We start from the raw sequence: 18,221 nt of genomic DNA, 5'->3' as shown, positions 1-18,221 counted from the left end.
GGGTCTCTGGATCAAATAAAATGTGTCGGCACCTTCCACAAAGAAAGAGTAGGTCACCTTCAGGTATAAGGTGAGAGGAGACGAGGAAGCAAACAGCCCTGTTTTCCCACTCTTGCTTATTTTGTTGTTTTCCTCTGTAAGTTTGCCCGACCTGGTTCCTCAATCTGTGTTAACTATGCTTTTTATTTTTATGACTGTTCACAATTTACAAAACACTCACACTCCTCTCATTTCATTCTCACAATAACCCCAGGATATCTGGGTAAAAGCCTTTCGTCCTCACTCTAGAGGACCGAGCAGGTCCCGTGGAGTAACTGATCACCAAGCTGCCTAGCTGGGTGGGGACCAGAGCTCTTTTTGCTCCCCATCAGCCCGCCCAGCACACACGTCACAGGCACCAACATCCTGGCCCAGCTGCCTTCGGGGCCTCTCTGAGGACCCTCCCAGGAGCAGAGGAGAACTCTGGCGGAGCTGCCTGGGGCAGCTGGCTCCCTTGGGAAGAGCACTGACCAAGGCAGAAGACCTAAAATCCCGCCCGGCCTGAGTCACTCAGCAACACCAGACACTTCACTCATCTTGTCTAGGCCCCAATTCCCTGTGCGTGAACTGGGGGTATAAATGCGCCCCACCTCCCTCCCAGGCATACTGTAGAGCTCAACATGATACATACATAACATGTACAAAAACAGTTTCTGGCCACTGGTTTCATTTCATTGTGTTTCATAGGCCACTGGAGATGCCTTCTTTTGAGGCTTATGTCTTGGGACCTCATCATTCTCCAGAGTCACCCCACACTCTCAAGGGGCCAGCCAGGCATGGAACCTCAGAGAGAGAAAATACAGAGCTGGTACCCTGACTTTCTCCTCAGAGACTGTCCAAGGAGGTTGTTGCTGGAGAAACCCTTCCTTCCCTGTCAGTCCAGCCCTGCCAGTGGCTCCCTAATGATGTCATGGGTGTGGCCCTGCCTCCTCACCCCTGCCTCTTCACCCAAGGGGGACCACGACCTGACTCGAGGTGCAGCCACAGCTCTGAGGCGCCAGAAGCAGCAGAGCACAGCACATGCCCCCGTGGTTCAGCTGGAGGAGTCAAGACTAACAGGGGGGATAGAGGGGTGCACAGCATGCAGATGCAAGCAGCAGCTGCTTTTTCAGCTCCCCTGGTCCCGGAGTCCTGCTTCCTTAACTCCCAATCCTCTCAGGACAGAGTCCACTGCACTTTGTGCTCATTAAATGTTTATCTGGGTAAAGCTTCAAACCCTGGATTAGGCAGGGCCTGGCTGGGAGCATCTGCAATATTAATCTGGGCCCAGGAACCTGGGGGGCAGGGGTGGGGACACAAGAGTTTGTAGCACCTCTGGGTGGATGGGGGCAGGGAAAGGACCCCTTCATTTGGTTTAAATATTTTAAACATGCATTACTATTACTTACACAGTTCTCACATGTGCTTCTGAGTGCTTACAGATCTGGGGCTTACATGTCCAGGGAGAGAGAGGCAGCTCTCCGGAGACACTCTTTATTTCATAACGGCTAGAGGATCAGGCCTGGAGACAGGAGGTACCTGCAGGGCTCAGCAGGCCCGGCAACAGGGCCGGGTCTGAGGGCAGACGCTGGTCTGCTGCGGGGAGGCCCAGCCTTGGGAAGATTCGCACTGTCACCCGTCTAAAATGCTACTGCCAGTAACGGCTGGCGCTGACTGGGACTAAGCACGGCACTGCTCAGTCGTCTGCACGCACACTTCATTTCGTCTCCACTGGTTCAGTGGTTCTACAAAGGCAGGACATAAGGAGACTGAGGCTCACCTAGGCAACTTGACATAGCCTGTCACAGACAGGAAAGCTTTGAATGAGGGCTGAAGTCTGACGTCAGAGCCTGTACTCCCAAGTACCCTGCTATTCTGAGCTCCTGCCCAGACATAAACAGGCTCTACTACATGGTATCTCAGCGCTCTTTGGAAGAGAAAGGCAAAAAACGTGTATTGAGCACCTACTTTGTGCTAGGCATTTTGTATTCATTTTTTCCGGTATTGCTCATGGCAGTCCTACGAGGTAAATACGCTTATCTCCAGTTTACAGATTAGAAAACCGAGACTGAGAGATTCAGTCAAGTTATGAACCCGAGATCAAATCCAGGTCTGTCTGACTCCAGTGTCCATCCTCTTTCCACCTGGCTGATCTGGATGTGTTTATTTGTGATTCTCGCTCAACCTCAGGAACTCCTATAGTCCCTTAGCAAAGCCACTGAAAGGAGAAGCCGCCCCTGGCGATGCCATAGGACCCAGGGGAAAGGAGACATGAGTTGAGGCTGGGCAGAGATATCCCAGAGAAGTTTCTACAGATCCCCAAATCCTGGGAGTTAATGACCCACATTTTGAGAATCTTGGCTTTCAAAGCCATTAACCTAGAGCACCCAGAAATATAAAAGTCACATGTTTTTGAAAAGTCCTGTAAGGAAACACATCAGACAAAGAGCCAGAATAAGTTTGCCAAGGTTCTCCCCCCAATTCTCTGGGTGACTTCCGATTCAGTCAATTATCCTCTCTGGGCCTTGCTTTCTAATAAGAAGACCTTTTAATAACCCTTCTAACTCTATCCCCTAATCCGTCCATCAAGTCTATCTAGTCTATGGAGGCGGCTCCCAGTAGAGGTGTCCTGACACGTTCATTGTGACGCATATTACAAATGGTTTGCTGTTAATATTAGGCATGCCGAATTAGAGACCATTCAAGTAAGATCACTCTCACTCGTGATGATGAATGAGCAGGAGAGACAGAAGTGAATTTCAACCAACACGAGGAACGGCACAGACACGAATTACTGGTCCTCCAAGGCAGACGTAGACAGAGTCAGACTGCAGAGCTAAGGCATCAGGAAGGTGGCACAGAGGGGCGCCATTTGGACTGGATCTTGAAGGACAGGAGGATTTCCCAGGAAGAAGGGTCTTCTAGGCAGGGGATGGATTCGAATGGGATGGACACAATGGCAACAGGGCAGGTAGCCTTCTGACACCCAGGGAGGATGAGTTTGGGGGCTGCAGTTTTTAGGGACCGCTGGGAACAGAGGATATTCTCCTTCTCCATCAACTCCTCACAGAATCCATGGCCCTGTCCTGCTATGCTTTCCCCGCTGCGTAGACCTGCCCAGTCTTGTCCAGTCCTGTTTTACTCTGCCCTGCTGGACCCAGCCCTAGAGGCCCTGCCCAGTTCTGCCCTGAGCCGCCCCATCCTGCTGAGTCCTGCTCAGTTCTGATGACTTCTGCCCAGTCCAGGCATCCATGCCCAGACTTGCCCAGCACAACAAAGCCATGCTGTCTGGTCCTGTCCAACTCTGCCTTGCCCAGCTAAGCCCTGCTCAATTCAGTTCACATTCCACTCAGTCCTGCCCACCCTTCCCAGCCAGCCCAGCCAGCCCAGCCAGCCCTGCCTAACCTAAGCCTACCCTGTCCCCATGCCCTGCCTGGCCCTGTCCAGCCTGGTTTAGGGCCTCATGCCACCAGGCTCAAAGGAAGCCTCTTTTCTCCAAGACACCCTACGCCCTCTTTACATAATGAGAACATTGTAAGAATGAATGAACGACCAAAGAGGGGAAAGCTGAGATGAGAATAAGGCTCGGGTTGTGATCTGGGGTAACTAAAGTGTTAGAGCTAGCTTTAAATAAATGTCAGCAGGTTTCATTTTCTGTGGCCTTCATGTCATTACACATGTCTGTCCCTCAGCCAAAAGTGCCTATCCTTCCTTTCCCACCTGAACTATTTCTACTCTCCCTCAAGGCTTGGCCTAAACGTCACATCCTTAGCTAAGACTCTTCTGAACCCAAGTGGAGATTCAGTGGCTGCGCTCCCTTAGCACACAGTATGTACTACTTCTATCATAGGCACCTACTGGTAAGGGCTTTGTGGTCATTTATTGCAGCCTCTACTGACCTGGGAACATATCAGGGGCCACAACTTATTCATTGTTTATTATAGATTCCCCCAGATAGAGCCTGGAACATAATGCATATTAAGAGAGTGAGTTTAGTTAGACAAGCTGAGATTGATAAGACACCCATGGTGGTAGGTTGAATTATTGGTCCTAATTATTAGTCCCATGAGGTAGCATTTTTGTACTATGGCCTCACGGAGAACAAAGTGTACATCACTGGCACTTGATTTTGATCTTGTCCAGCAGTTTTCAAAGTGTGGAATGTAAACATCTGAAAGGGAGCAAGGTGGCCCCTGAAATACTTTCAGGGGGACTGTGAGGTCAAGACTATTTTCATAATAATACTAAAACATTACTTGCTCTTTTCACTCAGTTGATATTTTCACTGATGGTGCAGAGGCAACAAGGGGTGAAAATTCCGGTGCCTAACCATCAGTCAAGGCTGCGCCACCGAGCTGGACCAGGAGGCACCGTGTTCTTCATGGCCACACATTTATGGCGAAAGGAAAGGCCAGTTTCTCCACAAGTTTCCTTGATCAACCAGTAAACAGGATTACTTTTATTAAACCCTGATGCCTGAGTGCACCTCTTTTTCAATAGGCTGAGGGAGGAAAGGGGGAGTAGGCAGGCAGCGCTTAGGCCGCGTGCCAAGTACAGGAGCCCCCTTTAGAACAAGCACTTGTGTGACTGAGCTGCAAGCTGCACTGGCCACTTTTTCCATGGAACACCCTTCTAACGTGCAAGAGTGATTAACAAACTATGAGTATTCAGACCGGCATATTTAGTACACATTTTGTCAAAAGCAAAGTGAGACTGTCACTTCTTGGAAAACCCCTGCCAATACTTATTGTTAATGATACAATTGGAGCTTTCAAGCCAAAATCAGAATTTTTTAAAACATTCTGTATCAGTGTAATCAAAAGTCTGACTCCATTTTTTAAATATTTGACAGATCCCACTCCTCTCTTTTCCTGTTGTCCCCATTCGGGCGAGCTGGTAAGACAGTCCCAGTGCTCCCTCCTGGGGGTCAGCAGAGAGGTTCACACCACACAGCCCTGGTCATGCACAAGAACAGTCACTCTGCTCCAGGATCCTCACCACAGTAAAACCGAAGCCGCCGCCACCTTGCCTCACTCAAGTCATTTCAGACCAGCCTGGGTGCATGCCCTGCTCTTTCCTGAAAACCTCCATACATAAGTATGAATTTTTTATACCCTCTTGGTGCATGTGTAGACTCTTTGTGTGTTTTTCTTTTTCTTTCTTGTGTGTGTGTGTGTGTGTGTGTGTGTGTGAACTCTTAACACTCAAGAGTCTCGGTGCATGTGTAGACTCTTGACATCCAGTCCAATTTTGGGTAAGGAACTGATCCCACCCTCTGTGGGCAACCACGAGACAGCAGGCATTGTGAGCAGGATGGTGTAAGCAATAACCACCACCACCAGGGTGGGAGGCTCTTCTCTTGTTTTTGGCTGTCTAACCAGCTCTGTAGCCTGTTGGGAAACAGGCACTTGGACCTGCTACCTACTGGACAGCATGCTCTCTGACCTGTGCTGCTGCCTGCTGACAAGCTTGTAATCTGAGCTGTGCTCGCTGTACCTGTTGGGTCCTTCTGAGATTCTGTTATAGATTTAACTGACCTAAATCAGCAGCTTTGATAATTGGCATTTAGGAACAGGAGTCCCTAAATGGGACTGGTGCCCTCTTTAAAGTCGTCCTGGCTACTGTGTCATGGCCCAGATCTCTCTATCTGCCTCAGACTGAATCCCATGTCTTGGATTTGGAGCCAATACTGACTGATTTCAAGCTCAGCGAACAACGTGTGTCCTGTGACCGTTGTTTTTGTGTACCACCCAAGTGCTGGCCCCTGTTCCATAAAACACTCAAGGGCAAACTTACACACCTGTGCCATCAGGTGGTGACTCCTGCGAGGGAGAGCAACTACTATGTAGTGCACTGAGGTACAAGAGCCACAGGGCACCTGCCTCACCAGGACTCTGAGGGTGAAAGTGCCTCCGTTATTGTTCCTTCTCTGCTTCTGTCACAAGAAAAGAGCCTGATCCTCAGCATTGTAGAGAGGAAATCCCTGATGCCCCAAGGCACAGACCCTAAGGAAAAAAGACCAGCATGTTTCACCCTGTTTCTCCAAAGGGTCAAAAGGAGACTATGCATGTATTGGAAATTGGAAAAACTGAAAAAAAAAGTGGTCACCAAAAACTCCAGGTGACACCACCTATCAGGATGCTAAGTGGACATTCCAACTTCACCACAGCTATAAAATACATTGTGCAGGGAGGTTATGTGGGGAATGGGTGATTCTGACTGGGAGTCTCTGGGTGAAGAAGGTTAAAGGCAGGAAAGAGCAAGACTTGACCTGAAGTGTTCCTCCTAACTACTCAAAAAACCTTTCAGGTGAAGGAAACAGAAACTGAGGTCTACGATCTGACCTAATCGGAAATCCAACATTGACTAAAAGAATTTATCCAATGGGCCCTGGCTGGTGTGGCTCAGTGGATTGAGCTCCAGCCTGTGAACCAAAGGGTCACTGGTTCCATTCCCAGTCAGGGCACACGCCTGGGTTTTGGGCCAGGTCCCCAGTAGGGGGCGTGCGAGAGGCAACCACACATTGACATTTCTCTCCCTCTTTTTCTCCTTCCCTTCCCCTCTCTAAAAATAAATAAATAAAATAAAATAAAAAGAGAGTATTCAATGGAAAGGTGAAAAGGAAACCAATTGGTTTTTGTACCTCTATAAACTAGTTCAGAGTTAACTTCCACATCTGTTAGATGTGCCAGTTGGTAGGCATATCTCATGATCCCCAAATTAATAATTTGGTAAGAAACCCACTTAATCTGCTGAAATGGCCCATAGGATGCATGTCTGCAGCATTCTAGAGCAATCTCCCAGTCTTTTCTCTCATCTACTGGGAGAAATGACATGGAAAATAGCCCATCCCACTGCCACCGCCATAAATGCTCATGCCCACCTTGAAGGAGGGACAACAGCTACTGGGGAACACTGATGTGGTACAATGGGCTTATTTTTATTTTGTTGAACATCCCAATGGACCAGAGGCCCTTACTAGTCTCAACAGCTAGTACAAGGCCAGTGAGGGATACCCCAAAATTGTCAAGCAGCCTCACCTCCCCATATTAGCCGGGCTGCCACTATGAAGGAAGCATTAGATGGCCTGAAGTTATTAGTTGCCTATGAAGAAAAAGGTAAAACCCAAATATTTGCCTACCAAGGAAATAAGAATTATAAAGGGATCAATGGTCCTCATAAGAGACCTCCAGGCAATCAGCCCCTACCCCCAAAACTAAGATCTTCATAAAAAGGCCTCATATTGGAGACTCCAGAATCTGGATTACCCAATCCTTTCATCTGGGCACAACCCCTGAAGAGTTACAAGCTTTACTACAGCAGACGATGGGGAAGCTACAAGGCACGCAGTGGGAGGGCACACCAGATATACAGCAAGTTGCCTCCAGACCTCTGTGACTCCCATGCTCTTGCCACCCCAGGGCCCACCACCCAGCATCCTGATTTTAGGCCGTGGCAACCACCACGAGCCTTCTAGAGACCCAGCATCTGTCCTAGGCACCAGCTACCGCCTGGGAATAACTGCCCCTACATCATTCTGGGGGTTCACTGGTTTCCCCACAATCAGCAAATCTTTGTGAGCTTTAACAATATCGGGCTTATGTTACAGTTATACCTGAGATCCCACAAACTTTAAACAAAGTACCCCCCATGTTCTTAGGGGAATTACAAGACGTAAAACATAGGGCAAACAGGTATGCCTCATCTTAACCATCAGCCCCATTATCTTACCTGAATTCCCCATGGTCATAGCGCTCACTGCCCTAAAATATCCCATAGTGTGAACAGACACCCTGGCTTGATGAGGAACACATTCAAACAAAACCTAAGTCTTACAGTTAGTCTTGCAAAATGGGATCCCATAGATCTTCTTCACACCCCCTTTCTAACCTGGTTAAAATGGTTAATATAGCCCAATATATTTTGAAATAAGGCCTACAGGAGTTAAGAGCCATTATATTGTCCAAGACTTACCCAAGGAAGAAGTCATTTTTCCTACTGTTTTCCTCTTTAATACCCCAATTTGGCCAGTACTCAAACCTGATGAGAATAAATGATACCTAACGGTGGTTACCGTAACCTTATAATGCCATGATACCCTCAGGTGAGGTCTCCATCCAAATATGGACATTACGGGCTCCATCGAATTAGCAATGGGAAAGCATTTTGCTGTTACAAATATGGCTAAGATAGTCCCTTCCGTGCTCATTTCAACAGCATCCTAGTTGAAATGGGCCCTTATCTCTGAACCACTACAGTACTCGCCTCCCTGTGTGATATTTCAACAGCCCTTCATCACACTCAGTCTTTGCAGGCAAGGTCTGAACTGCATTCCATTTTCTCCAGCTATCCAGGTATGAAATCACACTGATGACACCCTCCTCTTGGGAGATTCAAAGGATACACTCACACAATATATATAAACATTTGTCATATAACTTTTCCAGTTAGGACTGAGCCATTGTTCCCCATAAGATTCAAGGCCCCACCACTTCAATAACATTTCTTGGGATTATTTAAGAAATCACCTCTTTCCTTATCAGCACTGAGTGCTTTAAGATAGGCCAACACTTTCTAGATCTGAATTTGGAGGCAACCTATGTCTCGCAAATTTTATTTAAGCCCATTTATGTTGTTACTTGCAAATCGGCCCCATTTAAGTGCCCCCCCCAACAACAAAGTCTCTAAAATCTGTCCAGATATAATACAGTAGGCAATCCCATTAGGACTCCTTAGAGATTCCTTCACTGTAGAGACATTAACCACCTCATCTCATGCTTCCTGAAGTCTCTGGACCATCTGTGATGGTTGTAAATTGCTCATGGGCTTCTAATGCAAGAAACTCTTCAGCTTCTGCTTCACACCATTAAAGCAGCAACTGCTGGCCACATCTGGAGATAGATGGAAGCTCTCACGGTCCCTGAGCCCAGTTCTTACCCAAGTTTACCAGACTAGTCTTTTCCCAACTGCCCATTATGCTTTGGGTCATAGAAGCAGCACCCCAGAGACTCAGCCTGGCCACAGACACCTCTTTATGGAAATGGAAATGGTACTTTTATGTTAGAGCCAAACCTGGGCCCCCTGGCATATAGGAGGGGATGGATTCCCCTGTTCTTGATCACTTGCTAGACGCAATGGCACCAGAAGTGGTCATAGTCTCCTAGACCCAGTGGCCACCTAGAGAGCCCATGGTATCAACTGAGCAACCAGAAAAGAGAGTCTATAAACATTATGTATGGTGGTGGCACCAGCACACATGATAGAGCCCACTGGAGACCTGTTTTCCATTCCCTAAGCAGGACATCCATGGTCAAGCGTGGGACCCAAGGCCAGCACATACAGAGGTCATCTTAGTACTAGAGGATATCCTGAACAATAATTAGTCCCATCTGCGCATATTTACAGAATCTGGGACCATTGCCAAGGTATGGTCCTCTGATACAACCAATGGCAACAACACAATTCCTTACCCAACGTTATCCTCTTCATGGGGGTGGGGGGGGGGATAAAACCCTTAGGAAATGTCTTGCCTCTCCAATATCTCAAATACAAAGGTAACATATGTCTCTGTACATACTAATGCCACAGTACAAGTCCTCACCAAAACATTCCTCATCACCTTCAAAGTTCCAAACATTACTGATAGTTACCAAGGAACTTATTTCACTTTTCGAAATATATAATGCTTGGTTTATAACCATGTTTTACACACACTATTAATTCATTTAATCCTTAGTTATTCATTGGGCACCTTCTATGAGCCAGACACTAGACCAGGTTCTGGGAATACAATGAATAAGGCAGATGTGCCCTTTACCTGCCACGAGCACAGAACTGCAAAGGGAAATGGTCAACAGTAAGTGAATGCCCCGATAAAAATTAGCATAGAGAGCTAAGGGAGCCCAGAAAGAAGACACCTACACTGAGAACCGAAGAATGAATAAAGTTACTCGTGTTTAGGAGGGAAGAGATAAAACTGCTTCAGACAAATGAAAACATGGCTTATTCCAAGAACTAAAAAATGTTCTCTGTGGTTGAGAATAGAATGCTAGAAGGATGTAAGTCATGAAAAGAGAACTCTCTCAAGTTACTTCAAATAGAGGAAATTTAATAGAGGAGGATTTTTTATAACTGTACGGAAGGATTGAGAAGATAAACAAAGGATGAGGAAGCAACACAGAAGTCAGTGCCAGCGGGATTCCAGGGAAGGAGTGCGTTACTAGGGCCCAGAGCGGAAGCCATCTGGCAGGGGTCACAGGTTGGTGGTGGCTGCCTGACAGGAGTGGGGCCATAAGAGATACTGCAGCCTGGCAGGAGCAGGAGCCACAAGGAGACAGAGGAAATGAAGCCACTTCTGGAGATGCCGACTAAGGGCAGAGTGGTGGGGAAATAGAAATACCCTTCGCTCTTCATCCCCTACCCATTCCTTCAGTGGGCCTAACCTCGCTGGAATCCAGCCAGTAAGGAAACCCTAGAATGTAGGGGGGTGGGGAATGAATCAGAAGGCAAAGAGGCAAATGACTGACAGAGGGATGCCTGAGAAAGATAAAACCGAAAAAGTGTGCTGCCTTCGGACCATTTAGGGTCTTGTAAGTGCTTTATCTTAAACACAATGGGGAAATTTTGAAGGGTTTTAAGCAGGAAGTATATGATTGAATTTGTCTTAAAAGATTACTAAATCTTTTAATAATTTCTTTGCTTTAGTACCTGAGCATAAAACTATAGAAATTTCATTGTAGTAGACATGGCCATAAAACACCTGAAATGATTATTTCCTCATTTAAAAGCTGTACTGGTAAGATGTATCTCGAGACTGACAACAAGAAAAGTGAGGCATCCGGGAGCTGTGTCATCCAAGAACCAGTGTGAGGGTATCAGTCACGTTTCTGCTGGAGGAGGGAGATCTGAGGGGAGACAGGGCAGCTGTCATACCGTGTGCAGAGCATTCATGTAGGAGGAGGTGTAGGTTTCTCCCTTGGCATTTCAGAGGGAAGAGTAAGAAGTCAGGGGGAATGATGAGAAAGCTTACTTTCTTTCTTTCTTTTTTTTTAAAATATATTTATTGATTATGCTATTACAGTTGCCCCATTTCCCCCCCCACTCCACTCCATCCTGCCCACCCCCTCCCTCCCACATTCCCCCCCTATAGTTCATGTCCATAGGTCATACTTATGAGTTCTTTGGCTTCTACATTTCCTACACTATTTTTACCCTCCCCCTGTCTATTTTCCACCTATCATCTATGCTACTTATTCTCTGTACCTTCCCCTCCTCTCCCCCTCCCACTCCCTTAATGACAACCCTCATGTTCTAGTTGTTTGCCTAGTTTGCTCTCGTTTTTGTTTTATGTGTGGCCGTTAATAACTGTGAGTTTGCTGTCATTTTTACTGTTCCTATTTTTGATCTTCTTTTTCTTAGGTAACTCCCTTTAACATTTCATATAATAAGGGCTTGGTGATGATGAACTTCTTTAACTTGACCTTATCTGAGAAGCACTTTATCTTCCCTTCCATTCTAAGTGATAGCTTTGCTGGATACAGTAATCTTGGATGTAGGTCCTTGCGTTTAATCTTGGGTAATGTAATTATGATGTGCCTTGTTGTGTTCCTCCTTGGGTCCAGCTTCTTTGGGACTCTCTGAGCTTCCTGGACTTCCCGGAAGTCTATTTCCTTTGCCAGATTAGGGAAGTTCTCCTTCATTATTTGTTCAAATAAGTTTTCAATTTTTTGTTCTTCCTCTTCTCCTTCTGGCACCCCTATAATTCGGATGTTGGAACGTTTCAAGGCGTCCGGGAGGTTCCTGAGCCTCTCCTCATTTTTCCAAGTTCTTGTTTCTTCCTTCTTTTCTGGTTGGATGTTTGTTTCTTCCTTCTGGTCCACACCATTGATTTGAGTCCCAGTTTCCTTCTCATCACTATTGGTTCCCTGTACATTTTCCTTTGTTTCTCTTAGCATAGGCTTCATTTTTTCATCTGTTTTTCGAGCAGATTCAACCAAGTCTGTGAGCATATTGATAACCAGTGCTTTGAACTGTGCATCCGATAGGTTGGCTATCTCTTTGTCGCTTAGTTGTATTTTTTCTGGAGCTTTGAAGTGTTCTGTCATTTGGGCCATTTTTTTTTTTTTTTTTTTTTTGGTCTTGGCGCGTCTGTTACTTTAAGGGGCGGAGCCTTAGGTGTTCACCAGGGCGGGGTAATGCTGGTGGCAGCGCTGTGACGCTGTACGTGGGGGAGGGGCCAAGTGGGAGCAATGGCGCCCACCTCACTCTCCTCCGGCTTCCAATCTTTCACTCTGCTACCCACAATCAAACTGGGCCACTCTGGTGTTGGTTCCCGAGTAAGTGGGCCTGTGCACACTCTAGGCCCCTGTGGGTCTCTCCAACAACCTCTCCTGTGAGGCTGGGAGTCTCTCCTGCCGCCCCAACCCCCAGGGGCGTTTTCAATCAGAGGTTTGAGGCTTTATTTCCCTGAGCTGGAGCCCTGGGTTACGTGTTCTGCTTCGCTCCCCGCCGTTGGCCCGGTTTATCTGTGGGCGAATGTGGTGCTGCGGGATGCTACCCGCCGCTCTGCCTGCCCCGTTCTCCGCCACTCTGAGTCCGGCCCTCTGGGTTTATCTGTGCAAATGTGGGGCCGCAGGGTCTGCTAGTGCTCGGACTGCCTGCGTCACTTGTCCCACACTCCGCCAGTCTCAGTCCCGCCACAGCCACGCGAGTCCTCTCCACCCCGGTGCCCGTCTCCACCCCTCCTACCAGTCTGGATGAATGTTTATTTTCTATTCCCTTGGTGTTGGTCCCCCTTGCTGTTCGATTCTCTCAGTTCTGGTTGTGCGAGGGGGCGCAGTGTGTCTACCTACGCCGCCATCTTGGTTCTCAATTTTGAAGAAAGTACGTGCCAACAATTAGAACTTTCTAGCAACGTGGTGGACTCCCTCTGAGATGTTAAATTCCCTCACAAGATAGTGTCAAGTGGGGAGAGATGCCCAGATGGAATCTTGTGTTAGCTGGGGCCAGGTTATGGGGTACTGACACCACCACAGAATTCAGTAGCTTAATATGGCAAATGTTCAGTTTCTCACTCATACTACACATCCCGTGTGGGGCAGGAAGGATCTTTGTTCACTGCGGCTCTTCAGTGAGCCAGCGCTGGGCACACGAACATCCATGACGACCACAAAAGTGGACGGGAAAGGTCTTCTTAGAGCTTCTGTTGACAGGTGACAAGATCCTTCCTCCTCAAACTTCATTAGCCAGACCATGTCCCACCGGCACAACTACTGGAAAGGGTTAGGCCGGAAAGCAGACAGCCAGAAACACTTAGAGAAAAGCACTAATGAGAATTACAAGCTTGGATGTCTTGCTTACACTTGCCTTGCCTATACTTGTCTTGCCTACTCTGCAGGATGGTTGAGAGGAAGAAATTCTTCCTAACAGTAACACGCTATGGAAATGAGTGGCATGCTGCTGCGGCCCTGCACCTGTTCCCTGCTTTCTCCCCAGTGCCTCCCGCTGGGCCTGGTCCATAGCAGAGGATCAATAAACGTCTTCTGAATGATCCGTATGGCTTAATGGGAAATGCAATTTGAGTCTAGATGTATTTAGGAAAAGGTGACTACTCTACTATCATTTATTTGGATATTGAAGAAACAGCCTCCTGTGTTTAAATGAGAGGAATTCAATAATTACAAAAATCCTTTTTAACAACAACAAAAATGCTAACTGTACAGCTTCCCCCTGGAAACATAAAAATACAATGGCTATACTAAACTAAGACCGTGGGTTTCATGACTTGTGAAAGAAATTTTATTCCTTCTAATAAACTCCCCTTCCACCTACTCTATATTTTGTGGCTTTGCTTTATTACTATGATGACATAAAACACTTTCTGAACTTTATTTACTGTGTTCCTATTAGTGTAGTAACACAGAAAGCAGGCGCATTATTTCGTTCTTGCTGATAATCCCCGTGTCGAAAGCATGCTGCCCACATGGTAGGCACCCGGTATGTGCTGAACGGACGCTGTTGGGCCCGGTAAGAAATGATAAAATGTGTACTTATAAAGCTAAACAGAAAGCCAGGGCTTTTGACTTAGGTAAACATAAAGTAAAAGAGCTTCTCTGAACCCCTCTGACTGTGAAACAGAGCCTCTAACCTCCAAACGCCAAAAAGTGTCCTGGGCATGGAAGCCTATCTCTGAAGCCCAGCCATTCCCCTTCCCAAAGTGGAAGAGGACCCTCACTGGTAAGCACGCCCCTTTGAGGGAAGAACCCTGCTCCTCACAATAGCGGTTTCTGCCGAGGTGGCATTTTTTCCAACACATTATGCAAAAGCTAGTTGGAGAAGATGCTGAGGACTGTTATTTCCTAATTTGATTCTGCCATTTCCAGTAATGGAAAGCTGCCCTCCAGCCATCCATCTTAATAAGTGACAAATGCATTTCATTAAAACTTCCTTAAATAATTTCTTGTGGTTTTGGAAGGAGGGAAAAACAAGAAAGAGTGCTGTTTTGTGCTCCCATGCATGCCAACATTTTGAGAGCCATTAAGGAAGCAAGATCTTGTCTTCGGTAGAAAATTAAGGGGTCAACGGATGCCAGCCCACGTTTCTCAGATGCAGTTGCCCATTGGACAGAGGCAGGAAGGCCTGTTAGACTGTGATGTTGAATGAGTAATAAAGTAATCAGACGTGATTTGACAATTCCTGTGGCACAGTCTGTCCCTAAACCCACTGCAGAATGGAGACAGGTAATTCTGTAAATGGACTCTTCTCAACTTCGCAGCTCTCGGCAGGTAAACAGGTAGATAAAAAAATCCAGTGTAGAGCATTACACTGGACCCAAGGGACTCGATTCCAGTCTTGTTTCCACTGTGCAGGATTCTGCAACCTTGACAAGTCGACAAATCAATCTCTTTGTCTCTCTACCGCCTCCTTTGCAGGGCGACGATATAAACCTTGTCAAAACCACCTCAAGAATTATTATGAGGATTACTGTATTTTTCAGACTATAAGACTCACTCCCACCCCCCAAATTTGAGAGGAAAATGGGGGTGCGTTTTATAGTCCGAATGTAGCTTACCTGGCTCACTGGGGGGCAGCGGAGCAGGGGTTTTTTTTTTTCCTATTTTCCTCCTCTAAAACTTAGGTATGTCTTATGGTCCAATGCATCTTATAGTCCAAAAAATACGGTAAATGAGACAATCTAGAAAATAAACTTGCTAAACTATGAAGAAAATTTCACAAAAAAACACCTTCATAAGAGTAGGGTTTTTCTCCCTTGCCCTTTTTTCTCTCTCTTTTCCCTCCTTTCTTTCTTTCCTTTCCACTCCCATATCCCCAGTGCCTAGAACACCACCTGACACACAGGAAGTACTCAATAAATGTTTTAGATTACTGAGTGTGATAGTTCATTGTATGTGTCGCGCTGACTGTGCCACTGGGTACCCAGATTATTTGGTGGAACGTCATTCTGGCAGTATCCGTGAGGCTGTTTCTGGATGAGATTAACATTTGAAATAATAGACTGAGTAAAACATTTGTCCTCTCAAATGCCAACAGGCCTCATCAATCAGTAGAAGACTGGAAAAAACCAAAAAGACTGAATATGAGAGGACTTCGCCTGGCTTGACTCGGAACACCAGTCTCCTTCTGCCCTCAGACTGAAACCTGTGCCATCAGCTCCCCTGGCTCTCAGTTCTTCGGACTTGGGCTGGAACTTACACCACTGGCTCTTCTGGGTCTCTGGCTTGCTGACTGCGGACGTTGGGACCTCCCAGCCTTCATATTTGTGTTAACCAATTCTTTACAATAAATCTCTTGAGATGCGTATATGGATAGATATAAAAATATGGATATATTTATCTCCATTTCTATCTCATATACATCCTATTGGTTCTGTTTAAAGCACAATAAAATGGATAGTGTTACTAGTAATAAGCCATTTGAGTTGACTTGACCTAAGAAGTAGACGCAGAGAACTTAAGGTGAATAAGCCTAAGAGAAATATGACAAGAAAGTTTAATTATAACTCAAGACATGCCACTTCATACTCCAAATCCCGGGCAGGACCCTTGAAGGTTATGTAGTGATGTCGGTACTATTGTGCTCTGCTCTTCTGAGCTCTCGTTATATCCTTAGCAGTGTACGTGCTTGATCTCATGTAACCCTCACAAGGCAATTATGCTTACTCTGCACAGGAGAAATCCTGAGCCTCAGAAAGGGCAAGTAACTCGCCCAGTGTCAGAGCTGGTGACAGGGCAGTGGAGACAGACCTCAATTCCTAACCACCATGCCACTGCCTCTCAGTTTCCAACTTTGATGGCAGCGTCACTGCTGCATCACTTGGAATGCGCTGTGTTATAAATACTAACAAAATCCAAATCAAACTGATTTACACATAAAGAGAATGTTTGATTCACACGGGAAAGCACAATGTAGCGCTGTCTCCCGTGCAGTCTGATTTAGGCTTGTGTTCCACTTCTCTGTTTCTGCCTGTACCCACATCCTTGCTTCATCTCCGAATGAAGCACAGTGGCCACAGCGACTCCAGCACAAAACCCATGCTCTGTATCACCCAGAGGAAAGAAAGAGACACGAACCATGTCTTCTGCAAACTTGGAACAGACTAATAAGGTTTCCTCCGACTGGACCAACCTGAAAAAGTCAGAGTGCCCAAGGTGAGTCCGTGTGCTGATTAGGTCAGGCCTGGCTTATCGCCTGGCCCTGGACCAACACCCAAACAAGGAAGAGGAGACTACACTGATTGGCCAAGGGTAAGGTAATCCTCACCTCAGCCACAGGAAGGAGACAGTGTGCTATCAGAACGAGGGGGCAGCAAGAGAGGATGCTAGATGGGCAACCAACAGATGTCCACTAGAACATCCAAACCACTACCCCCCACCAGCGATGCGTACTTTCTCATTCCTCTGAGCCAGCTGTGGCCTAGCCACTTAACATCCACCCTCCCTTCCAATCATTCAATGGCCCAAACAAACAAGCGTTAAGCACCTTACTCTGTACAAGCACCAATGGACTCAAAGAAAAATAAGATACGATTCTTGTCCTCAGAGGACTTGAAGTCTGACAAAACTGGAAACTGACTGCGATGAGGCCAGAGGGGAAGAGGAGGAAATAGCTGAGGGGTGTGCAACAGACAGCTGGAGTCTCATAAACCTGAACCCCTTCCTCTGCGGGGGAATCAACCCAAAGCATTTAACTTTCCTTCGAAGCTCATTTTATCATTTTCACTGCTTTCTTTTGGGCCAGTTACCCATCTCTTTTCTGAGACTTTGAGTACCAGGGCATACGTAGTGCTCTAGGGGGTCTCATGATTCACTCTGAGTTGAATTCCAGCCCCTTTCCCCCTTAGTACATATTTTTTCATGTTTGGCTTGTTTTTCAGTCTCCTTTAACTGTAAACATTGGGGAGGAGCTGTGTCTTACTTATAGCCTGACCGTGCATAGCCATTGTTCATTACATGTCTATTAACAATAACAATTATGCTGATAAAGGATTTTTAATACTGTTTGTCATCTGGGACATTAGCTTGCACTATTGACTGGAACATTATAATATAATGCCTCCATGTAGCCTGGACTTCCTTACAACATGGTAACTTTTCCAGAATGTTATATAGTTGGAATCTTACAATATGTAGCCTTTTCAGACTGGCTTCTTCCACTGAGCAATATGCATTTAAGTTTCTTGCATGTCTTTTTGTGGCTTCAAAGCTCATTTATTTTCATTACCAAATAATATTCCATTGTATGGATGTATCACAATTTGTTTATCCATTAACCTTTCGAAGGGCTTCTTATAGATTTGTAGTGATATCTCTCGTTGTTTTAATTTTTAATCCACCAATGACATATAACATCGAACACCTTTTCATGTATTTACTTACCATATGTATATATTCTTTAGTGATGTGTTTGTTCAAATCCTTTACCCACTTTTTGACTGTTTTCTTATGGTTGAGTTTAAAAGAGTTCTTGGTATATTTTGAATACAAGTCCTTTATAAGAGAAATATTTTCCTAGTCTTTAGCTTGTCTTTTTATTCTTTTGTCTTTCACGGAGCAGAAGTTTTAAATTTTGGTGAAATCCAGTTTATTCATTTTTTTCTTTCATAAATCATACTTTTGGTGTTATATCTAAAAACTCATCACCACACCCAAGGTCACCAGGATTTTCTCATATGTTAACTTCTAAAA

This window comes from Desmodus rotundus, chromosome 5, assembly GCF_022682495.2.
Source record: "Desmodus rotundus isolate HL8 chromosome 5, HLdesRot8A.1, whole genome shotgun sequence".
In the NCBI taxonomy this organism is placed as follows: Eukaryota; Metazoa; Chordata; class Mammalia; order Chiroptera; family Phyllostomidae; genus Desmodus; species Desmodus rotundus.
The sequence above is the reverse complement of the archived record's forward strand: the minus strand, read 5'-3'. Positions refer to the sequence as shown.